This window comes from Sorex fumeus, unplaced genomic scaffold, assembly GCF_029834395.1.
Source record: "Sorex fumeus unplaced genomic scaffold, SorFum_2.1 ptg000063l, whole genome shotgun sequence".
Classification (NCBI taxonomy): domain Eukaryota; kingdom Metazoa; phylum Chordata; class Mammalia; order Eulipotyphla; family Soricidae; genus Sorex; species Sorex fumeus.
The window spans coordinates 29,755,928-29,777,467 of record NW_026606120.1 but is presented as its reverse complement, the minus strand read 5'-3'; the positions used below and the strand labels follow the sequence as shown (position 1 = coordinate 29,777,467).

Sequence of the window (21,540 nt, the reverse complement as noted above, 5' to 3'; positions counted from 1 at the left end):
CACTGGAGTGATCCATGTGAAAATCCAGTTCAGACAGAGGTGGAGGTTATGGGTCTCCTCGTGACACTGCACTGAGGGGCCTCTGAGGACTGGCACCAAGATTTCACAGGATAGTCTTTGAGGTCTGCAAACTGAACCTGCTCTCTTCTCCAGTTAAACAGCAAGATGGAGACAGAGCCCAGGGAGATGTTTCTGCAAGCCATATACTACAACATTATTTTGTGTTTTCCATCCCCAGGAGCCCTGTCCCGGGTTCCACTCACCATGGAAGCAGAAGGGCCCATCATAAGCAGAGGAGGTGCAGTCACACACAAACCCCCTTAGCCTCTCCTGGCAGAGGCCTCCATTGTGGCACAGATGTCCATAGCTAGCACAGTGACCTGGGCATCCTGGCTCCACACCTGGGGTCACTGTGGCTCTTTCTTCCAAGTCCAAGGCCAGCCCATTCAAACACAGGGCCCGGATGCACCCCAGAAATCCTCTCCGCCTGGTTGCTGTACCTCCTGCCAGAGAAACACCCCAGATGTGTCATAGTCCTGTGTCTTGCCATGCTAATATTCCAGGGCAAATATATGACAGTACTAACACTAAAATACTGCCCCACGTGTTATGATCATATGTGGTTTTGAAAATATAGACTCTAGTCAATTTAAAAATCACCAAACAACAATATGGAAACAATACGGTTACATATTCTAACAGTATTTTTCATGTTTCATTTTGATTTTTGACATTCATTCCTTTATAAACATAAACTATGAACAATGAAATATAAACTATCATTGTTTATAAAGGAATCCTTTCAAAGTGATCCTTTGAAAAGTGATCCTTTTCAAAATTTATACTCAATGAAATATGTGTGGAATACAGTTACATAATTAAAAATCTTTCCAATATATTATAAAATTATAGATTAGAATGCATAGAAAATATTACAGTTGTAATTTTGAAATATAAATATGCATTGCAAATTTATGTGCATTGTTTTGTAATCTTTGTGATTTATTATGTAATTAATATCATTATTGCTGGGCTAGAGCGATAGCACAGCGGTTGGGCATTTGCCTCGCACGCAGCCAACATGGCCGACCTGAGTTCGATTCCTCTGCCCCTCTCGGAGAGCCTGGCAAGCTACCGAGAGTCTCCCACCGGCATGGCAAAGCCTGGCAAGCTCCCCATGATGTATTCGATGCCAAACACAGTAACAACAAAGTCTCCAATGGAGACGTTATTGGGCCCACTCAAGCAAATCGATGAACAACTGGAGGACCATGACTGTGAATATGTAATAATATAATTTTATAATTTGTTTTGACTATCATATATTGAACTATATAATAATACAAATAGCATATCTAAAATTTTTCTTTATATAACACAAATATTTATATTAGAGATCTCTCTATTAATGAAGCTTTAGAAAGGAATCAAGGAAAGAGCAAAGAAAAAGAAATTTGAGACAATATCTATGGTTTCAGCTTATCTTATCTATCATAACAATCTGAAGCTGGATGGTTTGAATACTACCTGAATAATAAATACTTTCCATTGATCACATCTTATGTAAGCCTAAGACAATTATTCTTACCTGTTGGGGGCTAGAGCGATAGTATAGTGGGTAGAGCGTTTGCCTTGTGCATGGCAGACCAGGCCAACACAGGTTCGATTCCTCAGCCCCTCTCAGAGAGCCTGGCAAGCTACCGAGAGTATCTTGCCTGCACGACAAAGCCTGGCAAGCTCCCTGTGATGTATTCAATATGCCAAACACAGTCACAACTAGTCTTACAATGGAGACGTTACTAGACCCTCTCGCGCAAATCAATGAACAATGGGAGGACAGTAACAGTGACAGTTGGGAGCACAGGTGAAAGCTGGAAGTTTGTTTTAAAAACAGATCTGAGGGCTCATTCTAGAGATTCAACTCAATACTGGGATATGGGAGTTACCCAAAATGTGAATTTTCAGCTAAGTTCTCAGGCTTCAGTAATATTACCCTAGGGGATAATGTTAATTTGGAGTAGATTTTTCATAAATTCTTTTTTAAAATTTAACATTTCATTAGTTCTTTCTCTAGACTTGAAATCGGAAGATAGAGCTATTTAATATAATCTGCAATAATTAATTGAAGGACACTCTAGCTCGGTAAGAACTAATTATGCTTGAAGTTGAATTTTATGATTCCATGAACTGTATACACACATAGTTTAACTCACTGCATGGCATTAGACTCATAGATGCTGGAGGTATACTCTGGCAAAACAGACTGTATGCTAGTTTGTGATTTTTGTCTGTATCTAATTGGGTTGTGTCCTTATTTACTTAGAAATGTCTCATGTAAAACATACAAAAAAAGCCAAGTAAGAGTGAATCCTTTAATCTGCTTAGTTTCCAAATCACACTACTATTGTCTGAAATGTAATGTAGCAAAAATCATTTTTACCCCATTGAAGAAACTAACAGCAGTGAAACAATAAGCACGAAAATTAAGAGAGAATATTTCTAAGACTCAGATATTTAATGTTTAGAAAAGATTATGAGGAAAAAGGAGAAAGCTTGGACCCTAAATATGGTGCATGATATGGGACCAAAGGGAGGTGCAGAGAGAATTGAGGTTCAGACTGATGAGAGTCGTTCATGGATAAACACCCTGAGCGATGTCTGCATGACCCCTCAGATCTGTTTCCCAGGAGACAGATGATGACTGGGTCCCAGTTACAGTGCATGTTCTCTAACTCCCCTGAGAGGCAAAGTAGGAGAAATAGACAAAAATGGGCAAGAGTTTTATAAAGAACATTGTTAAGAAGTGACTGAAAGAAATACAAATAGACTCTATATGATATTGAGTGCAAACATGGGAAACAGTTCAATACAAGTTGAGAATTTTCTTTTGGTTGTATATGTGGTCAAGCCCCTTGATCCCTCTGGATCTCCACCCAACACTATATGTTAAATATGGAGACCTGAGATTATGGAGCCCATAGTAGTATTGTTTTGCCATTGCTATGGTAACTATTTATAGTAACCATTGTCTCTTGGTCATTGAATCTACTCCCAGCACTGCACAGTTATGAATGACAGCACCCACCGACAAAGAGCTGGCTGTTGAGCTGTAAGCGGGAGTGCCCATCAGCAGGGCCCGACTGGGTTCTGACAGGGAGCTGATCCACTTGGAGAGCTGCTTCCTTAATGTTCCTCTCTGCCTTCACATAGTGCCACTGATTGTCATTCAAGGGGGTAGAGGACTTCACTTTGACTTCACAAGGTCCATTTCCCACATCAAATGAAAAGGTCACTTCCGCAGAAGCTAGAAATATAGATGTGAGTTGCTTATGGTCATTCACAGGGAGAAAACATGACTTGAGTAGATGTGAGAAGAGTATGGTGACATGCTCGCTTAAAGGGGACCTTGGGCTAAAACAGACTGCCATTCCCAGTTGGCTTAAGAGCAAAATAAGTCTGTACCTGGAGGGAAAAAGTAAAACTATTTTAGCATATTCCTTCTCAGGTGCACTATTCATCTTGCTAAGTAATTACTAAATATTTAGTACTAAAATGAACAATTTACCTGGTTTAATATGACAAATGTATTCATGTAAAAACGGTTTAAATCTTCACATAACTTTATTGCATGCACTGTATGAAATTTTGGAAGCAAGAAATTAACCTCTGCACAAAACAATTATAATATACCTAATGAATTATATCAAACAGTTTCATAGCCTAGTAGGATGCTATTTGGCCCATTTGGTGTCAAATTCTGATTATACAAATTGCTATTCACAACACAAAATTGGCATAGGATATCACAATCCATTGCCTTACTATTGAAATGATTATTAACGATTATAGAATTTTAGTATTTAATAGAGAAATACAACTGAAAAAGAAACAGGCATCTTATAAAAATTAGGTCTATAAGGGACATTATTAATAATTGGGTACTCAGTGGCTATGTCCAGATAAGGTCACTCACCACGCAGCTCCAGCCGGATGAAGCCTGTGATTCCCAGGTTTTCTACTAACACTCCAGAAGGGGCTGTGGTCTTAAAAAAGAAAGACATGTCAGCACTAAGTTCTCCACGGAATGCTGGGAAATGGAGGTATGATGTTTCAGTATTGAAGGAAGCTGAATTCCAAAACGAATCTGTTTACAAAAAGAAGGGATACAAACAGTGAGAATAGGTTCGTCCCCAACGCTGCGTCTGACCTTTCTATCCCTCAGGTCAGTCTTAATTCGAACCTGAGACTTCGCTTTCACTGCCTACGTGCACCAGACGTTCTCTAAGACCCTGAGCCTATCATCCCTGAGCCTCTTCCTGTTCATTCCCAACACCTGATCTCTCCATCCCTCAGGTTGTACCCCTCACACACACCAGGTACCCATAGGGTGCATGGCCTCTTCCACAGTGGGCGTGGCCTCGCAGAAGTAGGCGTGACCTAATTTTGGACTGAGCGGCCACAGGTAAATTAATCATACCCAGCAATCTCATATAACTCTCAGTCTCCATGCCACCTTACCAACATGAAGAAACAGTGCAAATGCCCACCATGAGAAAAGGATGATGAAAAGAGTCCAGAAGCCTCATTAGGTATTACTCACCTAAGGGACCTCTCTGATAAGAATTCAGATATGAAGTAATGAAGATGTTCAATGAACTCAAAGAAACAGTGACACAGTTATCCAATAAAATAAGGAGGACATGACGGAAACAATGGATCGGAAAATCGAGAAATTACAGGAAGAAATGAGAGCAGAAATTGGAAAGCTATGGACAGAAGTGTCATGATTGAAGGACTCGGTAGATGATATAAAAAACTCAGTGTGTGCCCTCAACAGTAGAATGACTACAGCTGAAGACAGAATCAGTGAGCTGGAAGATCAGCTGCACGAAGCTTATAAACAAACAAACAAACAAACAAACAAAAAAACAATGGAAACAGACCTCAAAATAGCTCTAGAGCGAATCAGAGTCCTAGAGGATGATTCCAAGAGGAACAACATTAGAATCGTTGGAGTACCAAGGATCAGGGAAACAATCCCAATAAAAAAGCAACGATTAAACAAATCATTGCTGAAAAATTCCCAGAGCTGGACAATGCAGCCATTCAGATTCAAGGAGCCCAAAGGGTGGCAGCTATAAGAGACCCTAACAATAACACTCCAAGACATAGCATAGAATGGTGGATGCTGCTGATAGAGACACAATACTGCAAGCAGCACGTTCAAAGAAGTAAATCACATACAAAGGAGCACCTCTTAGATTCAGAGCAGACCTATCAGAGAAAACCCTCCAAATCTGAAGGCAATGGTGGGATATAGTGAAAAAACTCACTGAATTGAGCACTTCACCAAGAATACTCTATCCGGCTAAACTCTCACTCAAACACGAAAGGAACGGTACACTATTTTCTGGATAAACAACAGCTCAGAAACTTCATAGACTCAAATCCAAACCTAAAAGAAGGGATAAAGGGGCTACTATAAGACAAGACAAACCCTACAAAGCACAACAGACCCTTACAGAAAGATGACACAAAGCCCCATAAAATAATTTCTCTCAATGTCAACAATCTAAATTCACCAATTAAGAGACACAGAGTGGCAAAATGGATTCAGAGACAGAACCCAACATTCTGCTGCCTACAAGAAACTCATCTGAACAGTCAGAGCAAACACAGACTCAAAGTTAAAGGATGAAAAACAATCCTGCAAGAAAAAGCTCCCTCAAAAAAGCTGGGGTGGCCATACTAGTATTCAACGACTTACATTTCAGGTTGAAAAAGATTAGAAGGGACAGTGAAGGCCATTTTCTATTCATCAAGGGATATGTACAACAGGAAGAAATCACACTCTTAAATGTATTCGCACCTAATGAGGGAACAGCTAAATATTTTAAACAACTGCTAACAATTTTAAGGACATTGCTAGCAAGACAATAGTAGCCACTGGAGACTTCAACATCACATTATCACCTCTGGATCAATAAGAACAAAACTCAGCAAGGAAAAAATGGCTTTGAAGGAAGAAACAGAATAGAGAGGACTTATAGACCTAAGAGGGATTTACAGCCCAAAAAGAAAGAATACACATTCTTCTCCAGGGAACACGGAACATTTTTCAAAATTGACCACGTGCTAGGCCAAAAAAACATACCTCAATAGAATCAGGAAGACAGAAATAGTATCAACATTTTTTTCAAACCATGATGCACTGAACATAGAAGCGAATCACACACAGACATGGAGAACCAAATCAAACACCTGGAAATTAAACAACTCAACGTAGAACAATGAGGAAGGACGTCAAGGACGAATTAAAAGGTACCTGGAAACATGAGAATGAAGACACGAGCTACCAGAACTTATGGGACGCAGCTAAAGCCACATTAAGGGGAAAATTTATGGCTCTGCAAGCATTTCTCAGAAAGGAAGAAAGGGCCCACATACACACCTTGACTTCACAGCTCAAGATCTTAGAAAAGGACCAAAAAAGGAGCCCAAACCCGGCAGAAGGAAAGAGGTCAGAAAACTTAGAGTAGAAATTAACAACATGGAAACACAAAAAACAATCCAAAAGATCAATGAAACCAAGAGCTGGTTCTATGAGAAAATAAACAAGATAGATAAACCATTAGCAAGACTCACAAAGAAAGAGAGAGAGGGAGAGAGAGGGAGAGAGAGAACCCCAATAAACCGAATCAGAAATGAGAAGGGGAATATCACAACAGAAACCAAAGAAATTCAAAAGATCATCAGAGATTATGTTGAAAGTCAGTATGCCACAAAATAAGAGAACCTAGAAGAAGTGGATAAATTTCTGGATTCTTATAATCTCCCAAGGCTGAATCAAGAAGATCTAGAATACTAGAAGAGTCCTATTAACATCAAGGAAATTGAAACTGTAATCAAAATTCTTCCAAAAAACAAAAGCTCAGGTCCAGATGGATTCACTAGTGAATTTTTCCAAACATTTAAAGAGGACCTATTGCCAGTTCTTCTCAAGCTTTTCCAAGAAATTGAAGAAACAGAAACTCTCCCAAAGTTTCTATGAATCCCATATCTCTCTAAAACCAAAAAGAAAAAAGACATCACAAGAAAAGAAGAAAAGAAAAGAAAAGAAAAGAAAAGAAAAGGCCGTTATCCCTGATGAACACAGATGCGAAGATTGTCAAGAAAATACTAGCAAATAGAATTCAAAAACTCATCAAAAATATCATTCATGTGACTAAGTGGGATTCATCCAGGGGATTCAAGGATGGTTTAACATTCAGAAATCAATCAACATAATCCATCATATCAACAAAAGAAAAGACAAAAACCGTATGATTGTATCAATCGATACAGAGAAAGCATTTGACAAGATCCAGCATCCGTTTATGATGAAAACCCTCGCCAAAATTGGGATAGAAGCCATAGTTAAAGCCATCTACCACAAGCTTATGGCAAGCATCATAATCAATGAGGAAAAACTAAGAGGTTTCCATCTAAGATCAGGGACGAGACAAGGGTGCTCACTCTCTCCACTTCTGTTCAATATAGTACTGGAAGTACTTGCAATAGTGGTCAGGCAAGAAAAAGATATTAAGGGTATTCAGGTAGGAAAGGAAGAAATCAAGCTCTCACTATTCACAGATGATATGATAGTATACTTAGAGAACCCTAAAACCTCTACCAAGAAACACCTAGAAACAATAGACTTGTATAGTAAAATTGCAGGCTATAAAATCAATACCCAAAAGTCCATGGCTTTCCTATATGCAAATAGTGAGAGAGAAGAAAGTGACATGAAAAACACGATCCCATTTACAATTATGCCCCAGAAAATCAAGTACCTAGGAATTAGCTTGACTAATGACGTAAAAGACGTGTACAAAGAAAACTACAAAAGGCTACTTCAGGGAATAAAAGAGTACATGAGGAAATGGAAAAATATCCCCGGCTCATGGATCAGGAGAATTAACATGGTCGAAATGGCAATACTCCCCAAAGCATTGTACAAATTCAATGAGATCCCTATAAGGATACCCATGACATACTTCAAAGAAACGGAGCAATTCATATGAAACAATAGCTAAAGCAATTCTTGGGAAAAAGAATATTGGAGGAATCAACCTCCCCAACTTCAAACTTTACTACAAAGCAACAAAGGCAGAGCTGCAGACCAATGGAACAGGGTTGAATATACTGATATCTGCCCCCAAATTTATGATCATCTAATCTTTGATAAGGGAATAAGAAATGTGAAGTAGAGCAAGGAAAGCATCTTTAACAAATTGTTCCAACAAAACTGGAAGGCTACATGCAAAAAAATGGGTTCAGATCTCTACTAACACTATGTGAAAAAAGTAAGATCAAAATGGATTAAAGACCTCAACATCAGACTGGAATCCATTAGGTACATTGAAGACTAGGGTAGCAAAACCCTCCACGATATCAAAGCTAACGGTATCTTCAAAGATGACACGCCACTGGCCAAGCAAGTGAAAACATAGATAGACAAATGGGACTATCTTAAACTAAGAAGTTTCTGCACCTCAAAAGAAACAGTGACCAAACTACAAAGACAGTGCACAGAATGGGAAAGTATATTCGCCCCATACCCATCTGACAAGGGGTTGATATCAAGGATATACAAAGTACTCGTTGAACTCCACAAGAAAAAACATCCAACCGAATCAAAAAATGGGGTGATGAAGTGAACCGAAACTTTCTCAAAGAAGAAATCTGAATAGCAAAAAGGCACATGATAACATGCTGTACACCACTAATCATCAGGGAGATGCAGATCAAAACACAAATGAGATACCGTCTCATATCACAGAGGCCGGTCCACATCAAAAGAACAAAAGCACCTGGTGTTGGCACTGATGTGGCGAGAAAGGGACCCTCCTTCATTGCTGGTGGGAATGCCGACTGGTTCAGCTCTTTTGGAAAATAATATGGAGGATTCTCAAAAAAGTAGAAATTGAGCTCACATTTGATCCAGCAATACCACTCCTGGGAATATATCCCAGAGAGGCAAAAAAGTATAGTCGAAGTAACATCTGCAATCGTTTGTTCATTGCAGCACTCTTTACAATAGCCAGAATCTGGAAAAAACCTGAGTGCCCGAGAACAGATGACTGGTTAAAGAAACTTTGGTACATTTACACAATGGAGTACTATGTAGCTGTTTGAAAAGACGAAATCATGAAATTTACATAGAAGTGGTACTACATGAAAAGTATCATGTTAATTGAGATGACTCAGAAAGAAAGGGATAGACATGGAAAGACTGCATTCATCTGGGGAACATAAAGTAACGAAATAGGAGACTAACACCCAAGAATGGCCGAGATTAGTACCAGGAATTTTACTTCGTGACTTGGAGGCCAACCACACATGTTAGGGGAAAAGGCAGCTCAGATAGAGAAGGGAACACCAAATAAAGGTGTTGGGAGCATCCTCCCAGGATGGGAGAAGCATGCGGAAAGTGGACTATAGATCAAACATGATTGTCACTCAGTGCCTCTCTTGCAAACCACAGGACCCAAAAGGAGAGAGAGAGAGAACAAAAGGGAATTCCACAGAGGCGGGGTGGAATGGGGGAGATGGGGGGGGTGGGATGGATACTGGGATCCGTGTTGGTGGGAAATGGGCACTGGTGGAGGGATGGGTATTTGATCATTGTATAATTGAAACCCAAGCACAAAAATGTCTAAGTCTGCAACTGTATCTCATGATGTCACACTATTAAAAATTAAAAAAGAAAAAAGCAAAGTGCTGGAATATTGTGATTTCCTGACACAACACCCATTCACACAGGGCCCCAGCAAAGGTTTTTGCTCCACAGCCACCACTGACATCCTGGAAGGCCCTGGGGCAGCGCTGCCTGGGTCTATACTGGTGATCACCCCATAAGAGCAGTGAGGAGAGTGATATGGAAACTGTGTTGTTCTGACTCATTCCCTCTGACAGTTGTGTGCAGTGTCAGTGAGGTAAACAGAGGTAGTATCAAGATCAGTTATGGGGTTCCAGCAACATCCAGACCAGAGATGTGGGCATGGAGGTGGATAATGGATCTACTTTTGATATTGAAGCAGTGAGGTTTGTTGATGAATTATATGACTTTTGTGAGAGTCTAAGGAGTAACAGGAAGAATGGCGTGACCATACACATAACTAGTAAAGTAAGATTGTTGGGTAAATATTTTCTTTATTTTTTGACATATTGTGTTAAAATATGCTGCCACGCTCCAGTTCCATGAATCTCAAAATAGTAACTTTCTTTAGATACTACATTAAAAACTCATAATACATGGGTACAAAAATAAAAGCAAGAAGAAACATCACCTGCACTTCTATGTTTATTGCAGCACTACTTACAATATTTACAATAGCAAGAGTTTGGAAACAACTTGAGTGTACAAGAAGATATGACTAGAAAAAGAAACTATAGTACATCTACATAACTAGTGCTACACAGGAAAAATAAAGTCATGAAATTTTCCTATAAATAGACGGAAATGGAGAGTATCATGTGGAGTGGAATGAGTCAGAAGGAGAGGGACGATATAGAATCACTGCATTCATTTCTGGGATACAAAAAAAATAGTATGAAACTAATATTCAAGGCCATGGAAAACTGGAGCAAGGAGGACTGGTGAATGATTGGAAATCTCCACAAGTGTGTGGGGGATGAAGGGTATTCAAGCTAGAGGTGGGCCTAGTGTGACAACAAGAATTGAAAATTGGGGCCATCTGAAGATCAGAGATCAATATACATCATAACATTTTAGTAACTATTTTCCAAAATATAATGGCCAAAATAAGAGAAGAGAAAGAGAGGGAGAGAGGGAGAGGGAGAGAGAGAGAAGTGGGAGAGGGAGCGGGAGAGAGGTGGGGGAGAGAGAGAGAGAGAGAGAGAGAGAGAGAGAGAGAGAGAGAGAGAGAGAGAGAGAGGTGCCTGCCATAGAGGCAGACGGGAGTGAAGGGGAGTGGGGGGCAGTGATGAGAGGGAATCTGGGGATACTGATGCTGGGAAATGTGCACTGGTGTAAGGATGGGTGTTGGAACATTGTGTGACTGAAACCCAATCATGAACAGCTTTGTAATTCTCAATCTCGTGGTGATTCAATTAAAGTATTAAAAACATAAAATAATTTAAAACACTCATCCAGTAGAAATGTAATGTTTTTATTTACAAGTAAGATAGTAAAACTTCATTTATGAGTGCTAATTGCATAGAGTTAGAACCCATGCACCCAAATTCCTCCTAGAGCACTGACATGTATTTTCAGGAGACAGGACAATTCCTTTATGTCACTTACTGTCCCCCTGGCAAAGCAGAGGCCCCAATGTAAAGCTTGCTTCAGAGTGTCGTTGGCCTGTGTTTGTTGTCACTATCTGAGTGACAGGCAGATGCTCCTTATGGGAGAGTATGACTGTATCACTGGGCCTAGAAAACAAAGACAACCACAAAACATTATTCTGAGCAACACACATCCACATAATAGTCTTTCATCACAGTTCAAAAGTTATCAAGCTAAATTTGTCGTTACCCAGCAGTGAGAAAAGAAAATAGATAGCACAGCGGGTAGGGCATTCGCCTTACAAGCGGCCAACATGGCCGACCCGAGTTCGATTCCTCCGCCCCTCTCGGAGAGCCCGGCAAGCTACCGAGAGTACTCGATATGCCAGACACAGTAACAACAAAGTCTCCAATGGAGACGTTACTGGGCCCGCTCGAGCAAATCGACGATCAACGGGAGGGCCTTTACCTTTTTTTAAACATTGACAAAGATAGCAAAATATTTATTGGGGCCATCTGAAGATCAGAGATCATGTTTATTGACAACACAACAGTAAAGAAAGCAGACTGGTCCACAACTATAGTAAAGGGACAGACTAGAGGTAACATTTTTAATGCCACTAAGCAGCTCACTGCTCTAGGTTAGCCACTGTGTAAATTGTTATATGTAGAAATTTTATGCGAGTGACAGTAATCAGTCTTCATAAATTAAAAAAGCAAATAAACAATAACATTCAGGTGGTAAGCTTTATGTTTGGAATTCTCAAAACTTCAAAGGTGTTTAAGAAACTCCTACTATAGTTGTCAGCATTTCCTTATTTGTTAATGAAATGAACTTAAAAAACAAATTACTGTCCAACACCAAGGCAAAAGGTGTGATGTGATGGACTCTTAAAATGATTAAAGAGACTCACTGTGTGTGTGTGTGTTTGTGGGTGTAAAAGTGGCATGTTAATTATTGTCACAATATACTCTCTTGACAATTATAAGAATCTTCTGTATATCGGACATGTATAGAAATCATCATTTGTGGCCCCAGGAAACAGTTTATATTATAACAACAATGATGCCTCAGTACAAAAATAATGTTTTAGGAAGCATAATTCTATGGTTCCATCAAACAAAGAAAACAAGGTGTAGGTGATAAGCTTGCTTTGTCACCTTTCTAGAGAAAGTAAGAACACTTATAAACTCTAAGTTTTTTATTTGTTGCATTTTAGTTGGAGGTTATGCCCAGCTGTGTTCAGGGATTTCTCCTGACTCTGTGCACAGAACTCTTTCCTGGCAGCACTCAAGAGGCCATATGGGGTAATAAAGATCAAACCCAGACTGACTGCACAGCGAGCATTTTACCTACTATGCTATTTCTTTGGTCCCAAAACTGTTGACTATTATACTGTGTACCTCAATTACATATGTGTATCTGATTTTTTAATAAATAATAACTTGTCCCACTTATCCTTCTGATGCTTTGTGACAAACCTAGTAAGTTTTGATTTTTAAAATTACCAAATGACCACTCCTAGCTAGGCAAGCTGAAGCATTTTCAACTGCAATTCCATAGGTTAAAAAAAATTACTTCGAATGGCTCAACTTAATAAGCTTTGCAGAAAATCATGACTAATACTTAGTCAAATTCTGCTTAGGTTCCAAAATATTTCCTTGAAGTAAAAAATTAAAACATTTGTTTTAGAGTTTTAGCCAAGAGACCATCAGTGCTCATGGTAAGACAATACATACACATACATATGTGAATGAAATATCTTGAATGTTAAAAAAAATGCTTTGATTCTAGCTGTTTTTAAAACTCAGATAAAATGAAGTAACAGTTTTATCTGCCTAATCCCTGTATTTACCGCACACTGGCAGAAATCATCCCAAGCATATAATACCTGGTTTGGTCAGGAAGAGTGGTCAACGATCTAGAGTGCAAGCTTGGTTTATGGGGAGATCTGTCTGGAAATTAACTTTGCTAAAATAAGCTGAAACTAGTTTTAGTGTTTGATATCAGTAATGCTACAAATGAGGGCTGGAGCGATAGCACAATGGGTAGGGCTTTTGCCTTACAGGCGGCTGACCCAGGTTTAATCCCCAGAATCCCATATGGTCCCCTGAGAACAGTCAGGAGTAATTCCTGAGTGCAGAGCCAGGAGTAACCCCTGTGCATTGCTGAGTTTGACCCAAAATGAAAAAAAAAAGTATCATAGAAGAAGAATACAGCCAGAAGGCAACCAAGTACACAAAGAACTGAAAAACACTGAAGTATACTAGAAGAAAAATAATTATATTATAACTTCTGTCACTGTCACTGTCCTCCTGTTGTTCATCGATTTGCTCGAGTGGGGCCAGTAACGTCTCCATTTTGAGACTTCTTGTTACTGTGTTTGGCATATCGAATACGTCACTGGTAGCTTGTCAAGCTTTGCCGTGAGGGCGAGATACTCTTGGTAGTTTGCCAGGCTCTCCGAGAAGGGCGGAGGAATCGAACTCGGGTCGACCATGTTGGCTGCGTGCAAGGCAAACACCCTACCCACTGTGCTATCACTCCAGCCCATTACATAACTTATTGAATATTTTTGGTTTTAAATAACGTTTTAAATGCTCTATTTCTCAAAGCAGTACAAAACTACACTTTCATTCTATTTTATAGACAATGCATAAAGAGCCCTGAAAAATCTTAAGAAATTGTAATGCAGATAGTGTTTATTAGGCAATAACAATAGTCTTTTTCATGTTGTTGCTTACTGTAAGAATCAGGCAGATTCCCTTTATCTAAGGGAATTTTGAGAAATTCTAATTTAACAGTTCTTTATGGGCACACATCATTGTTGACTATATTCATTTTATGCAGCATTTATTAATTTCCAGAGTTCCCACACCCATTAAAATTTGCCTAACTTATAATTAAATGCTTTCCTCTTACCTCTATTTTTTGTCTGATTGTGTCATACTTGGTGTTACTTTGGGGTTACTTCTGACTCGACTATCAGAGATCAGGCCTGGTGGTTCTTAGGGACTATAGATGGTGCAAGGGCTTAAACCTGGGCAGGCTACTTGGAAGGCAAGTGACTTAACCCCTGGACAATCTCTGGCCCCTTAAGGACCTCTCTATTTCCTCCCAAATTTGTAAATGTTACATATCAGATAATTTCTCACAATAATTTTAAACATTCAGTAAGAGAACTTCTAAACCTACGTCTATTTTGTGTTTGGTTCCTTTCCTCATGCACCAGGAATAATTCTTACTGCTTGCTGTATTTCGTAGACTGCTTTTTGAGGCATAGCAGAACTTTTGACTCCTTACTTGCATTGGGAAATTTACTGGGAGAAATATTGGGTCAACTTTCAAGTTTCACACTGCTTGGAAGAAAATAATTGGTGAGATCATAATTACCATCTAGCAGTACATAATTTGAAACTCAAATATAGGCTCTCCATTGGGTTTTGTTCTGTTTTCTCACTAATAAAGAGACCATTACTCAGCATTGTAACACATTCTCATATTTATTAGGTGGGATTCTTCTCTCACCTGGCTTCTATTATGGGATGTATTTTAGCTATTCATTCTTCGTTTCTTGTCCATATACATTTTGGAACAATTTGTCAACATTCTAAACAACCACAAAACTTGTCAACATTCTAAACAACAACAAAAATATGTTTGACATTCACTTGGAACTAAATTAAATCAATTAATTATTTAATGAAAAATTAACTTTTCCTTTAAGGGAATTATTGCAAAAATGTGGTGTAGATGCTCACATAAGTTTTCAGAACTTTTATAATTTTTTTCAACATCTTGCATATTATGGTGCTTTCATTCCTCTCAGTTAATTTAGAAGGAAGTTTCATAGTATTTATTTATGTTTCTTCATAGAAATACAGTTCAATATTCATGATCTGTTATTAACTTGCTTTTTTTGTGAGCAAGCATATTGCCTATGCATAATGCAATTTTTATTCATTTCCAATGTTCTGTGGCTTGAATGGACACATTTATTTTGATGTTTTTAACATTCATTTCTAGCACCATTACATTATAATTAGAGAAACTGCTCATATTATCATAATTAAAAAATTTACTTAATGGAATCTGTGGAAAGTCACTTTATGAAAATTCACTATGCATGCCTAAGATAATCGTGTATTCTGTTAAGTTTATGGGCTGAAAAAGTCAACTTTCTAATTTAATTTAATTTGTTTATTAATTTCAGTTGTTTTGGAGAACACATCTGAAGGTACTCAGGGTTTACTACTGACTCTGAACTCAGGATTGATTCTTAGCGGAGTTCAGAAGACTGTATGTGGTATGTGGAATCAAATCCAGTAGGCCCCGTGAAAGCAAATTCCCTACTCACTGTATTATCCCTCTCAGTTGATATCTTAACTTTATTTATTTAGATTTAGGGTGGTGGTTGTGGGCTACACCCTCAGGGCTCAGGGATATTCCAACTTGATTCTGTGCTCAGAAGTGAACCTTGGAACTCCGGAAACAATATGCTGTTCTGGTTTAGTTTCAAATCAGGTTTGGTCATGATATACAAAAGAAAATTCTTAACCCCCTATTATCTCTCTGGCTCATTCATCTTGATAGTTTGTGTGTGTGTGTGTGCGTGTGTGTGTGTGTGTGTGTGTGTGTGTGTGTGTGTGTGTGTTTCCGGCCACACCTGACAGTGATCAGGACTAACTTCCAGTTCTGTGCTCAGGAATCACTCTTAGATATGCTTGGGGGATCAAATGCAGTGCCAGAGATCAAACCAAAACTGGCTTCATGCATTAAGTAAATTTTTTAATTATGATAGTTTTTGTAATATGATAAGTTTCTCTAATTATAATGCAATGGTGCTAGAAATGAATGTTAAAAACATAAAAACCTTAGTCTCTGATCTATCCCTCTGGGTCCCTTTCTTCAAAATATTTTACATCTTTAGTAATTGGTGTCTGGCTTTTTAATTACTAACTGAATTGTTTATATCACGGTTGGTTATAAATTTGTTTTGCGGTTTTATTATTTTCCATATATATTGTGAATCATTTATATTAAAAGCATTTTTATTATAAAGTTAGGATCATTAGTTCTTTATGGTAAAATTTTAAAGTTTCATATTATAGTGACAATAAGTTTTCCCACATTAAACTTTTCAAACTTTACTATCTTGATTTTGTATTTGCTTATCAAATGGATTTTTGTACTTTTAATATTTCTGCATGAACAAAGAAGATATAGTTGTACTCTATATTCTTTTGAATTAACAAAAATTTCAATAATTCATTAATTCTTTCTTCCTACATAGATTTGAAGAGCACATGTTTTATTTCTATTGTCAGATATTTCCTTTAAAATTTTGATGTATGTACCTGAAGAAATTCTTGATAATATATACGATCACGATCATCCTGTTGTTTGTCGATTGCCCCGAGCAGGCACCAGTAACATTTCCTTCTTCCTAGCCCTGAGATTCTAAAAAGCGCCACATTCCAGGCTCTTTCAGCCTGGCTGTCCTCGCCGGGGATAATATATACTAAAATATTAATTCTAAATTTCAGTATTTTCAGGGCCAGAGCACTTTGGGCATTCTCCTTGCACATTCAATCCACAGCATCCCATATAGTCCTCCAAGCACTGCCAGGAGTAATTCCTGAGTGCAAATCCAGGAGTAACCCCTGAGTATTGCTGGTGTTACCCAAAAAAGCAAAAAAAAAAAAAATATAACCACTATTTTCACTGTAAGCATTACTTTGTTTTTGTAAGTTATTATCATTAATAATTGGATTTCTTTGCTTCTTGCATTTCAATTTCTCTTATGTAGTTATATGTTCTTTCTATCTTATGCAACATGTCTGACATTTATCTCTTATATTGCACCCTCAAATCTTGTAAACTTCTTTCTTTGATGTAACTAGAAACCAATATTTCTCAAAGTAGGTGATGGTGAAGGGCTGGTGTTCATCTCAGATGCATCTTTGTTTGCTTAAAAAAGAGATTTCCAGGGACATGTGAGTAATTTCTTAGTATACATAGATAAAATGTTTTAAATGTTAAAAATAATTTTTAACAATTTAAGTTAAACAGTTTAATTTAAACTGAAATATTTCATATTGTTATAATAGTTTTAAAGTTTAAATGTATCTGAAACCTTCCCATAAGACTACTCTATCATTCTGAAAACTATTCTGTGGCAGAGGTGGAGAGTTAGGACAGGAGGAGGGTTATTTGCCTTGCAAACTGATGATCTGGTTCCCTCTAGGGATCCCAAAGAGTTCTCTGATCCCAGACAGGAGTGATCACTAAGTACAGAAACTGGAGTAAACTCAGAATTTCTAGATGGAGCCCAAAGACAAAAACAAAAAACAAATAAATAACTTATTTTGTGGAGTCTGATGGCAGAAAATTTCTTCTGTGTTTGCTGCTTCATTTTATTTTACTTTTGAAACTAATAGCTTAGTATTTGAAAATTTAAAAAACTGTGTATTTCAGAGTTCTTCTGTCCTTAGTTTATTCTCTATGCTGTTGGAATGCAATTGTTTATAATTGTCTTGACTTCTAAGTGCATCTCTGTTACTCTGTAGTCAATTTCTTGCATTTCTTTTCCATTAACTTTGATGTTCACGTTCTTTGATTTTACCATGTTATGTCCAGATCAGATTTTCCATACCTTTTGAGCCTTTTCAAAAAATATTACTTAGTATCCCATTGAAAATCTATCTTATAAGCAAACAAAACAACTACCTCTTTCTCCAACTTATCTGGGAGGCTAATATGATTCACAGAATGATTTCAGTAAGTCCCATGGTGAAGTATCCCCTACTGTGGGGGACACTGTTCTAGGTATTTGATGGTATAAGTAAAATTGGACTTGAGTCTAGAGGACCTCTATCATCCTCTCATCCTATGATCAAACTAATCCACATGCCAAGGGAAGATTAGCTATGTGGCTATTGAAAACATATCTTTAAGCTAGAAAGGTCAGCATGCAGCAATTTTATTAATTGGGCTAAAGTTTACTGCAAGCTACATAAAAAAATAAAAAATAAAATAAAATAAAATTTACTGCAAGAAATTTTGGTACATCTACACAATGTAGTACTATGTAGCTGTGAGAAAAGATGAAGTCATGAAATTTACATACAAGTGGTACCACATAGAAAGTATCATGCTAGGCAAAATGAGTCAGAAAGAGAGAGACAGACATAAAAAGATTGCATTCATCTGGGGAACATAAAGAAACAAAATAGGAGACTAACACTCAAGAATAGCCAAGATAAGTATCAGGATGTTTGCTCCATGGCTTGGAGGCCAGCCACACATTCTTTTTTTTTTTTTTTTTTTCCCCTTTATTTTATTTTATTTTTTTTAAAGTTGTAGATTTACAATTTTTTGTGCTTTGGTTTCAATTATACAATGATCAGATACCCATCCCTCCACCAGTGCCCATTTTCCACCACCATGGATAATATCCCTCCCACCCCCATCCCCCCATCCCCCCGTCTCTGTGGCAGGGCAATCCCCTGTGTTCTCTCTCTCCTTTTGGGTGTTGTGGTCTGCAAAAGAGGCATTGAGTGGCAAACATGTTCAGTCCATAGTCTACTTTCGACATGCATCTCCCCTCCTGGGAGGATCCTCCAAACATCCTTTATTTGGTGCTCCCTTCTCTATCTGAATAGCCCTTTCCTCTAGGATACCCGGCTGGCCTCTAAGTTATGGAGTAATCCTCCTGGTGCTGATCTCAGCTATTCTTGGGTATTAATCTCATACTTTGTTACTTTATATCCCCCAGATGAATGCAATCTTTCTATGTCTATCCCTCTCTTTCTGACTCATTTCGCTTAGCATGATACTTTCCATATTGTACCACTTGTATGTAAATTTCATGACTTCATCTTTTCTAAGAGCTACATAGTACTCCATTGTGTAGATGTACCAAAGTTTCTTTAACCAGTCATCTGTTCTTGGGCATTCAGGTTTCTTCCAGTTTCTGGCTATTGTAAAGAGGGCTGCAATGAACAAACAAGTGCAGATGTCACTTCGACTATACATTTTTGCCTCTCTGGGATATATTCCCAGGAGTGGTATCAGCCACACATTCTAGGGGAAAAGGCAGCTCAGATAGAGAAGGAAGCACGAAACAAAGGGTGTTGGGAGGATCCTCCCAGGATGGGAGAAGCACGCTGAAAGTAGACTAGTAAAGTAAGTAAAGTAAAGGCCCTCCCGTTGATCATCGATTTGCTCGAGCGGACCCAGTAACGTCTCCATTGGAGAATTTGTTGTTACTGTGTCTGGCATATCGAATACGTCACGGGGAGCTTGCCAGGCTCTGCCGTGGGGGCGAGATACTCTCCGTAGCTTGCCGGGCTCTCTGAGAGGGGTGGAGGAATCGAACTCCGGTCGGCCATGTTGGCTGCGTGCAAGGCAAACACCTTACCGCTGTGCTATCGCTCCAGCCTATAGACCGAAAATGATTGTCACTCAATGCCTCTTTTGAAAACCATGGCACCCAAAAGGAGAGAGACAAGAAAAGGGAATGCCCTGCCACAGTGGCAGGGTGGGACGGGGGAAGGAAGGGGGATGGGGAGTGGGGAGGGATACTGAGATCTGTGGTGGTGGAAAATGGGCACTGGTGGAGGGATGGGTACTCGATCATTGTATAATTGAAACCCAATCACAAAAATTTGTAAGTCTACAACTGTACCTCATGGTGTTTCACTAATAAAAATTTTTTTAAAAAAGAAATTTAATACTATAATGCTTTTGAATGGGTAGCATTAACTTGGTATTCCAATATTTTCTTATTAAAGGTAAAGGTAAAGGCCCTCCCGTTGATCGTCGATTTGCTCGAGCGGGTCCAGTAATGTCTCCATTGGAGACTTTGTTGTTACTGTGTCTGGCATATCGAATACGTCACGGGGAGTTTGCCAGGCTCTGCTGTGGGGGCGAGATACTCTCCGTAGCTTGCCGGGCTCTCCGAGAGGGGCGGAGGAATCGAACTCGGGTCGGCCATGTTGGCTGCGTGCAAGGCGAACGCCCTACCCGCTGTGCTATTGCTTTTCTTATTAGAAAAATTTTTCTTATTAGAAAAATTAAACAGACAATGATTACTATGCACTGGTGAGCAGAAAAGTTAAACTTGATATTTTAGGCTTCAGATTAAATACACCATACACATAAAAGAGCCTATTTTTAATTTGCTTGGAAATCCTTTAATCTATTCTCACTTTAGTCATGTCTGATGTCTGCTAAGATACATGGTTTAAGCAACGAAAAAAATTACAGTTTGCACAGAAAAATGATATTCACCATTTATTCCAGCCAGCATCACAGTTGCAGTAATATTGAGAATCAATGCAATTCCCCTCTAATTCACAGGTACATTTTTGGGCATCAGGCAGAGAGCCTCCCCAGTAAGTGTGTGTTTCATTGGTTCTTCCAACCCACCAGCTCACTGGGGTTCCATCTGCAAGATAAGAATGAGAAAGATGACACTTACATTGTCCCCCACTACCTGTGGCCCCAGTACCATTCCTGTTTTCTCCTTCTATTTAAAAAGTGAGATTGAAAATTTTTGTTTCAAAACTATAATAGCATGATTTATGTTTTATTAGAAAACGATCAAGGATGTCCTAGCTCATTCTGGCCTGGCATTTCCATGTTTATCTTGAGGATTATAATACTTGGATACAATAGCTAAAAATAATTGTCACTAGAAAACCAGAATAATTTAGACTCTGAATATAAAAATCTGTTTGATATCCTTAAAAGCTACTGGAAGAATTTATGATTATGTGAAAAATGGGCTTATTTCGCTTGACTTGCTAGCTAAAATATGGATATTTTCTGTTATGTCTTAAAAGTTGCTTGGAGGAAAAACGTGTGTTCTTGCTCACTTTGACTAGGTTAGCACTATATTTGTAATGATGCTGTTCTTGGATCTTTAAGTCTCAGGTGAGCCCTGGAGCAAACCTAGTTCTTCAACACAACCCCAACCTCAGTGCAAACGAAAATTAAGTGACCAGGTCAAAACCAGCCTCGACCCCATATTACTACACATTCACATTAACAGGGACCCCGTGGGCAATGACAGTTTACCTGGGAAGGAAGATTACAAGAGAGGGAACATGAAAGCAGGCATTAGAGAAACACTCAGCAGAAAATAGCCAGGAGGGAACAGGAATACCATCAGATACACTGGCTCTGTCTGTTTCAGTGTGCTCTTTCAGACCGCTAGGTCATTCCCAACAGACGCCCCCTCTTCC

General features: G+C 38.7%; 1 pseudogene; it reads right to left on the bottom strand.

Annotated features, from left to right (window-relative positions):
* The window catches only part of LOC130034978 (contactin-associated protein-like 3), a 156,003-nt pseudogene that overhangs the window by 32,549 nt on the left and 101,914 nt on the right, over positions 1 to 21,540 (bottom strand).